This window comes from Penaeus chinensis, chromosome 35 (genome assembly GCF_019202785.1).
Source record: "Penaeus chinensis breed Huanghai No. 1 chromosome 35, ASM1920278v2, whole genome shotgun sequence".
NCBI lineage: Eukaryota > Metazoa > Arthropoda > Malacostraca > Decapoda > Penaeidae > Penaeus > Penaeus chinensis.
The window spans coordinates 8,564,263-8,574,262 of record NC_061853.1 but is presented as its reverse complement, the minus strand read 5'-3'; the positions used below and the strand labels follow the sequence as shown (position 1 = coordinate 8,574,262).

Sequence of the window (10,000 nt, the reverse complement as noted above, 5' to 3'; positions counted from 1 at the left end):
CCAGTGTCGATTATCCTGAAATGATATTATCAGTCATTAAGTTCCATTATTTGCCCTGATGAATTCAGTATTCTTATTACGTTGTGTGTACATGGCAATTTGAGTACAATATTTTGGAAGAAATAGTTTTGTTAGTCTAGAACATGTTTCGCACAGGAGCCAGAGACTCTGTAAGTTGGAGGCGGGCTTACTCTTTTACAACTGATGATAGTAAATGCTAATAAAAAAAACAGTAATAAGAAAGTAGGCATATATTGTAAGCAATTTTCTTTTGTAAGTATGCCCCGTGAGAGACGAAATGTCCGCTTATTGCTGGAAAGACTCTCAACATTGGGTGACAAGCAGCTTCAGGCAAGATGCCCTCAGGCTGGATGATTTCGGGTAGCGGGCCGTGGGTTGCTGACCTTTCTCTAGAGTGCCATTTTCAGTAAGTTCATATTTTGGTGCTTGCTTCTTGTCGCATCTACAGCTCGGAAGCGTAAGGCTGAATTTACTCCCGTGTATTGAGTGGTATTTATTTGGCTTTAGCGTAAGCTCTAGGTAGTATAACATAGCGGAATTCTAAGGTTGTTGACTCCGGGCAAGTCTCGCAACTAGACTGACATAACCTCGTATTGCATTTTGCAACGAACTCATCCCATCGTTAGTTTTTGATGAGAAACGGAAAACGAACCTAAACACATCTCATGCCGAGCTAATGATAATCAGGAAATTTCTACTTGTAACTTTTCCTGCAATCTCGTCAACATTCAAGGACGGACATATGCTCCCAAAGCTTTCAATATGGTCACTTAGTAAGGTCATAGTGCTTTTCTGGATATGTTTATGTGTTGCACGGCTATCATCTATTGCGGAAATGTTTGCCCTTGTGGAACGTTTTTTTGTGATATCTAATTGGGTAGTTATTTGTTCTCCCTTTATTTGGTCACTATGTGTTTTGCTTGAAAAAAAAGGCTGGTTCTCTTTTGATTTTGAATCCGAAAGTTAATCGATTTTTTTTTTTGTTTGGTCCATTATTTATGACCCTAACTAACTGCACAGGATTGGAAGATCTCATCACATTATCGTATCACATTCCAAATGTTTTCTGATACACCAACTAAGTAATTGTTTACGAAGGGCTAAACAGTTTAGTTTAGTTTAATCCTTTATTTACCACCCTGGCTAACTGCACAGTCGTGGGCAAGCTGTGGTACATTTGATGCATGGTCATAACGTTATAATATTATAACTTTATAATGGTATTATATTTGAATATAGGCTATAACATTATTATAATTAGTACTATATCAGTTAAAGTAAAGGAACAATTACACAGTCCTTTATCTACTCATCTGCTACGCCGGCGTACAGCTTGGGCGTGGAAATGAATTGCTACCTTTGATATGCGGTCATGTGATACTACATTCCAAATTTAGGATACAACATAAGTATATCTTCTAAGACATCAGATGATATGAAATCGTTACATAGTTCTCCGTACCTCATGCTAGGTGGTCTGAAAGGCTGTAACACATGGCACTCTAAGATATAATGTACAAGTGTTCGCTTATATCCTTCATTACATAGTTGACACTTAGTTTCTTCGACAATACAAACTGTACTGACCTGCCAATACAATCTATATTCAAGCCCGATTCTTGCGGTCACAATATCACACGGTCTTGTTCTTTTTATATAAACCATAGATGAATGAATCTTGCGTAAACCGGTCATAGTGCCTTATGATACAACTTTCAGTGCGTTGAGAATTTATCAACTCTGTCAAGTCCTCTTTGAAGGAAGCTTTAATGGTGTATAAGATCTTAGAAAGAGGTACGCCAAGATCTATATCCACACTTTGCCTGTCACATGCTGACTCTGCTTGGCGATCAGCATGATCATGCCTAAGGATTTTCCGACATGCGATGGAATCCAAACAAAAATTATATCATGGCCTCGTTCTTTTGCACTGATGCCAATTGCAATATTTCCTGCACCTTTGTCTAGAGTGTTCAGAGCCTGGAGAGCACTCTGTGAATCGCAGAAAATTACCCCTGAGCCTTGATTCAATAGAAATTCGGTGGCCATGAGTATTCCTGCCAACTCTTACAATCCTGGTGTTTCAAAATATTGTTTTATAAACAACAAAAACGCATCCTGCTCTGGGGGGACACTATCTTTTTTTTGGGGCAGTAATGTAATATACAATTAGGTCCGACATTTTTCCACGGTGGAACAGAACGTCCACGTAGGGTCTTAGTTATGTGACATCTGGCGTTTCGACACCGTAGATTTTAAACAGTTCTTATTTACAATCTGACTATGGGTGCAATCGGGTGACTCTGCTTGCTGGTCAGGATGCAGGGGTCAGCTAGCAACGATGACTCAGTGTAATCATTGGTCCCCCCCTGCTACAAGTCATCATAAATTAGTACACTAATGGTAAATATCCTTGTCTGTATTTACTGCGTATGCTGTGTTAAATATGATAACCACCATTAATGATATGAGAGAATTCTAGCACATAAGGCTATATTCTGAAATATGCTATAGGGAATTATGCTAAAATTTAGGGGCGCATCGAGGAAGGGGGGGGGGGGACACCACACCCTCTACATCTTTCTGTTGGCGAAGACCTTCCCTTATTCAGCAAATAAGGGAAGGAATGGAGAGAGAGAGAGAGAGAGAGAGAGAGAGAGAGAGAGAGAGAGAGAGAGAGAGAGAGAGAGAGAGAGAGAGTACGATATATATATGTATATGTATATATATATATATATATATATATGTGTGTGTGTGTGTGTGTGTGTGTGTGTGTGTGTGTGTGTAGATAGATAGATAGACAGACAGAGAGAGAGTGAGAGAACAAACAATTAGGTATAACCCTGCTGTGTAACTCACATAGATTACAAAACATGTGACGCGAGAGTGTGTTTGTCTCTTCTCTACAAAAACTGTTCATACTGTGATCCATATTCAGTTTTCTTTTGATACTGAATAACAACAGATATCTTGATAATTGCGTTACGCCTTAATCATTACTACTACTATCGCAATTGGACAGAAAAGTATCGTTCATACTTTTCATTCAGTTATTTATACACAAGACAAAGAGAGAAGGAGAAAAAGATATACGTAATAAAAATATAAAAAAACGCCCAAAAGTGAAAAAATCCTGAGCATCATGAATTTTAATCTGTATATCATTTCCACACAAAACAAACAGAGAAAAACGAAGACGATACCCAGTTCACAAAAAAAAAAAACGTTAAACAATTCTGAAACTTGCTTAGTTACAGCCCATCATGAAATCTAATCTGTATTTCATATTCAGACAAAATAAACAGAGAAAAAAAGAATTCTATTCCCAATAAAAACACTAACAAAACGTGGCAAAAACGTAAAAAAAATAAAAAAAATCCTTAAACCTGCTTAGTTACAAACCACCATGATGATTAATCTGAATTTCATTTTCAAACTAAACAGAAAAAGGACGAAAATAAACCAATAAAAAACATGATCAAAACGCACAAAAAACGTAAAAAAAATCTTAAAAACTGCTTAGTTCCCGATCACCATGAGAGTCGCGCTGCCCCTCCCTCCCTCCCTCCCTCCCTCCCTCCCCCCTCCCTCCCTCCGCTATACAACGAACATCATGAACTGACCTTGAACTGCGATAAACGACAGGATGCGTCTGTCCATGTGTCTCACGCCCACGCTCGCATAACACCCACCCACCCCACACCCTTAGCCCACTACCCACCCGAAACCCTCAGCCCACTACCCGCCCGGCACCCTTTGTCCACTACCCACTGCACACCCTTAGCCCACTCCCCACCTGGCACCCTCAGCCCACTACCCACCCGGCACCCACTACTACACTCTAGCTTTCAATCCACTGCCCATACCTTTACATTTATCGGACTATCCATACCCACACCATTAACCCACTACCCAACCCTCCACCCGCTATTCATTCCTGTATCCTCAACCCACCGGCCACCTTCATATCCTCGAAACACTACCCACCCCCTCAAACTTAACACACCACCTTAACCCACCTCCCCTCCCCCTCTTCCTCAGCCCACCGGCAACCAACCTACCCTCCCCTTAACCCACCTACCCTCCTGCTCTACCCACCGGCGACCCACTTACCTTCTCTCTGCCCTTCAACCCACCGGCGACCTACCTACCCTCCCCATCATCCACCGGCAACCCACCAACCCTCCCCCTCTCCCTCAATCCACCAGCAGCCCACCTCCCCTCCCCCTCTCCTTCAACCTACCAGCAGCCCACCTCCCCTCCCCCTCCTCCCTTAACCCCCCACCAGCCCACTTCCCCTCCCCCTTCCCCTCAACCCACCACCAGCCCACCTCCCCTCCCCCTCAACCCACCAGCCCACCTCCCCCCCCCCTTCCCCTCAACCAACCAGCATCCCACCTCCCCTCCCCTCCTCCCTCAACCCCCCACCAGCCCACCTCCCCTCCCCTCCTCCCTCAACCACCCACCAGCCCACCTCCCCTCCCCTCCTCCCTCAACCCACCAGCAGCCCACCTCCCCTCCCCTCCTCCCTCAACCCACCAGCAGCCCACCTCCCCTCCCCCTCCCCCTCCCCCCCTCAACCCACCTACCTCCTCCCTCAACCCCCCACCAGCCCACCTCCCCTCCCCCTTCCCCTCAACCCACCAGTAGCACACCTCTCCTCCCCTCCTCCCTCAACCCACCAGCAGCCCACCTCCCCTCCCCTCCTCCCTAAACCCACCAGCAGCCCACCTCCCCTCCCCCTCCCGTTCCCCCTCAACCCACTTCCCTCCTCCCTCAACCCCCCACCAGCCCACCTCCCCTCCCCCTTCCCCTCAACCCACCACCAGCCCACCTCTCCTCCCCCTCGCCCCACCAGCCCTCCTCCCCTCCCTCTTCCCCTCAACCCACCACCAGCCCACCTCCCCTCCCCTCCTTCCCTCAACCCACCAGCAGCCCACCTCCCCTCCCATCCTCCCTAAACCCACCAGCAGCCCACCTCCCCTCCCCCTCCCCCCTCAACCCACTTCCCTCCTCCCTCAACCCCCCACCAGCCCACCTCCCCTCCCCCTTCCCCTCAACCCACCACCAGCCCACCTCCCCTCCCCCTCAACCCCACCAGCCCACCACCCCTCCCCCTCAACCCACCAGCCCACCTCCCCTCCCCCTCAACCCACCACCAGCCCACCTCCCCTCCCCCTCAACCCACCAGCCCACCTCCCCTCCCCCTTCCCCTCAACCCACCACCAGCCCACCTCCCCTCCCCCTCAACCCACCAGCCCACCTCCCCTCCCCCTTCCCCTCAACCCACCACCAGCCCACCTCCCCTTCCCTCCTCCCTCAGCCTCCGACCAGCCCACCTCCCCTCCCCCCTCCCCCTCAACCCACCAGCAGCCCACCTCCCCTCTCCCTCCCCTCTCAACCCACCAGCAGCCCACCTCCCCTTCTCCCTCAACCCACCAGCAGCCCACCTATACCCCCCAGCCCACCCCCACCCCGAACGACCACTTGTTGCATTCTTTCATCCTCGTCCACCTGACCTAGAATTGGTTCCACTTCCTGTCGCCTTTTTTGTGTTATTTCTGTTTATTTTTTTTAATGATTTCTCTGGTTTGGTTCTTTTTTTTATTGTCTGTTTGCTTGTTTCATATATTGATCTATTTTTAATTCCTGATCTTTTTATTGTTGGTCTGTTATCTATTTTTAGAGAGAGAGAGAAAGAGAGAGAGAGAGAGAGAGAGAGAGAGAGAGAGAGAGAGAGAGAGAGAGAGAGAGAGAGAGAGAGAATAAGAGATAGTAAGAGAGAGAGAGAGAGAGAGAGAGAGAGAGAGAGAGAGAGAGAGAGAGAGAGAGAGAGAGAGAGAGAGAGAGAGAGAGAGAGAGAGAGAGAGAGAGTAAGAGAGAGAGAGAGAGAGAGAGAGAGAGAGAGAGAGAGAGAGTAAGAGAGAGAGAGAGAGAGAGAGAGAGAGAGAGAGAGAGAGAGAGAGAGAGAGAGAGAGAGAGAATAAGAGAGAGTAAGAGAGAGAGAGAGAGAGAGAGAGAGAGAGAGAGAGAGAGAGAGAGAGAGAGAGAGAGAGAGAATAAGAGAGAGTAGGAGAGAGAGAGAGAGAGAGAGAGAGAGAGAGAGAGAGAGAGAGATAGTAAGATAGATAGATAGATAGATAGATAGAGAGAGAGAGAGAGAGAGAGAGAGAGAGAGAGAGAGAGAGAGAGAGAGAGAGAGAGAGGGAGAGAAATAAACTGATGAACCGATGGAATACAAAGACGAGCAGATTTATAGTTAGAATGACTGATAATAAGATAATTACATATGGAGACAGACAGACGATTAATCTGAAACCATGAAACACAGATGGATACACAGGACAATGGCATAAGAGACAGACAGACAGACTTAGACAACGATATATGTAAAGATGAACCGACACGACACAACAGGCAAAAAGATCCATATATGAACTAACAAATATGAACCACTAGACAAACTAGCTAACAAAAATGAACTAGCCTAATGATACAGAGAGACCGAGAGGCGAAATGAGAGCAGTCATGTCTACACAATTTGTAACAATTACACTCGTCCTGTGTTGCTGTGTCAAGGTTATGTATGGATCAACCACTTGCTGATATGTCATGGCAGGCATTCGCTCGTGTTTGTTTCTTGACACCTGGTGTTTTTTCTCCTTCCTTTTTTTTTTTTTTTTTTTTTTAACATCAAATCTTTCGATAACTTAGTATAAAAGCTCCTTATGTTACTTTGATTTATATAACCGTTAATTTGGCATGCTTTTCCAGATCAGGATATGATTTCAGCTTCATCTTTTGTTTGCAGATTTTCCCATGCTCATTTACGCAGCATTCGGTGATAATCTACGCACGTGGGTGTGGTAATTAACCTTATCCGGTGTGACGTCAATGTTTTAAAACTGACAGTACCAGTTAACGTTCGCCGGAAGGTGTTTGAGGATCTACAGAGAGCGGGTCTTTTAACTCCTGGAGCTAGAAAACGGCCATGCTGATATTTACTGTGAAATGTATTCATAGAAAGACCGATTTAGATACCCGCCTAGTGATGTATGGGATGCATATGGTAACCAATGTATATAGAATTCAATCAAATTCGACCGCGGTTCGATGACATTATCATCTCAAATTTTGTTTAGGTGGGAAATAGAAATGAGAGAAAATTCCTTCCCCTTGTCGTTCTTCTTCCCACGAAATCAGCCTCGAGTTCCAACAGCCGCGGGGGATCATTGCAGCCCAAACAACCAATTTCTCTTCATAAAAGGCGCAGCGGTGTCTTGCACTTCCTTATTTATTTGTTTATTTTACTTATTTTCGCACCAGGACAAACACATTCAACGTAACCCCCTCTAACAGGACGCAAGGGATAACGCTAGTGAGATAAACATCAATATAAAAATGAGAGTCACGTCCCCTCATCACACTGCAGGCCGTCTATCGTGGTGTGAGCACTGATAGCCATCTGACTCGTTGCACTCTCAAACTTGCCCACTCAGGCCCTTATTTACTGCTAAACATGAGGAATTATGCGATTGCATGAGGACCCTTACTTTCTCTGGGGTGGTTTGGTGAGGTAGGAACAGGGAGGAGAGAATGGAAGAGGAAGAGATAAGAAGGATAATTACAAGGAATAAGGAGTGGGGTGGGACCGTTTTGGAGAGACAAAACTAATGGAGGAGAGAGATAGTATGAGAGAAGAGTAGGTGGGGATGATATTAAAAGAGGAGATAGAGTAAAAACGAAACACAATACATAAGTAAAAATGAAAAGATATACAAAACAGTAGGATGAACTATTGAAATGCAGTAGGATTTAAAAAGTAAAAGCGGTGAATGTGACGCAGACGAAGAACCAGCCCTGGCTTACGCATTATTCAGATTGACTCATTAACCTCATGGTGATGTATGAAATCATGCCTTTGACATCAATATAAGCTTAATGAATTACGTTATACGTATCCTATGCTTTTGATATAGTATTTAATATACTCTGCATAAACATACAAGAAGTACCAATGATGTTCATGATGACACAAGGTAAACATAATAACCAAACAAAACCTGGATAACAAACATACAACTTCGGCATCGGCAAACAAAACAAAAAACGAAGAAACAGAAAACCGTTAGCAAAAATCCAAACAATGCAGGCCAGTCAACAACAACAACGCAAAAAAATCCAGTCAACCAGTAAAAGGCGGAAAGACCCGAGTGATTCCGAACGTCCTCGTGTGAAAAAGTACAGACTGGAGAGTTAACAGCGCTCCCCCCGTGGCTCGGTCTTCAGTCTGGTGCACGCTGCTCGACGCGCAACACGGCCCCGCTCTTGCTCGTCCGCGCGCTCAATCGTGCTAACAGTTGTAGTGAAAGATAATGAGATAATATCTCTGAACTAATGTGGGTGTTCCTTAGCAGATGTCTATTCATATTATGATTATGTTATGTTATTTACATACTGTATAAACGAGTGTCTATGCACACACACACGCACAAATACACATGTATATTATACACATATACATATACATATACACGCACACACACATAAATATATATGTATGTATATGCATACCTGTCTATGTATATTTATATATATAAATATATATACATATTATATATAATATATCTATCTATATATATGCATATATATGTATATATATATATATATATATATATATATATATATATATATATATATATATATGCATATTTGAATGATAAAACAGTCTTCAGTGCAGATACTATGCTAGAAAAACCCACAGTGCAAAAAATCTATTTTGCATTGTGGATTTTTCTACCATAAATGCATATATATATATATATATATATATATATATATATATATATATGTATATATATGTTCTTATATATACACATAGATGCACACACACACACATATATATATATATATATATATATATATATATATATATGTATATGTATAAATATATACATATATATGTATGTATATATTTAAATATATATATATATATGTATATATAAATATTTGTATAAGTATATATATTTACATTATATATATATATATATATATATATATATATATATATACATACATATATATGTATACATATATATGTATGTATATATATATAAATATATATATATATGTATGTATATGTATAGATATTTCAATAAATGAATATATATATTTACATTGTATATATAATATATTTATTATATATGTACATATATGTAAATATATATATATATATATATTTATATATATATATATATATATGTATGTATGTATAGATATTTCAATAAATAAATATACATATACAAAAATGCATATATTTACATTTTATATATAATATATATATATATATATTATATATACATATATGTAAATATATATATATATATATATATATATATATATTTATATGCACATACTGTATATACACAAACATACGTATATAGGTAGATATAGATAGATAAATAGATGTATTGATGGATAGATAGATAGATAGATTATTGATAGATTACTTAATTGATAAATACATATACATGTATATTTATCTATATTTACATATTCATATATACATGTATACATATATTTATAATATACATATACATATATGATATATGATATATATTATATATACATATACATGCATACATACATACATACATACATACATACATACATACATACATACATACATACATACATACATACATACATACATATATATACACATAAACAAGCATACATATACATACATATATACATACATATATGCATACATATATGTATACATATTCACATACATATACATATAAACCTAAATATATACCTACATACATGCACACACACACACACACACACACACACACACACACGCGCGTATCTGTGTGTGTGTGTCTGTTTACGTATATATAAATGTATTCATTCATCATACGTGTGTGTGTGTGTGTTTGTTTGTATATATATACATATACATATGTATATATAC

The 10,000-nt window shown here is 41.2% G+C and overlaps 1 long non-coding RNA gene across 1 annotated transcript in view; it reads left to right on the top strand.

Moving 5' to 3' along the window:
• The first annotated feature begins 8,283 nt into the window (after positions 1 to 8,283).
• The window catches only part of LOC125044369, an 8,586-nt gene continuing 6,869 nt past the window's right edge, over positions 8,284 to 10,000 (top strand). Inside the window, exon 1 of the long non-coding RNA XR_007116477.1 lies at positions 8,284 to 8,420. This is a non-coding gene — a long non-coding RNA (uncharacterized LOC125044369). The remainder of the gene's footprint in view (positions 8,421 to 10,000) is intronic.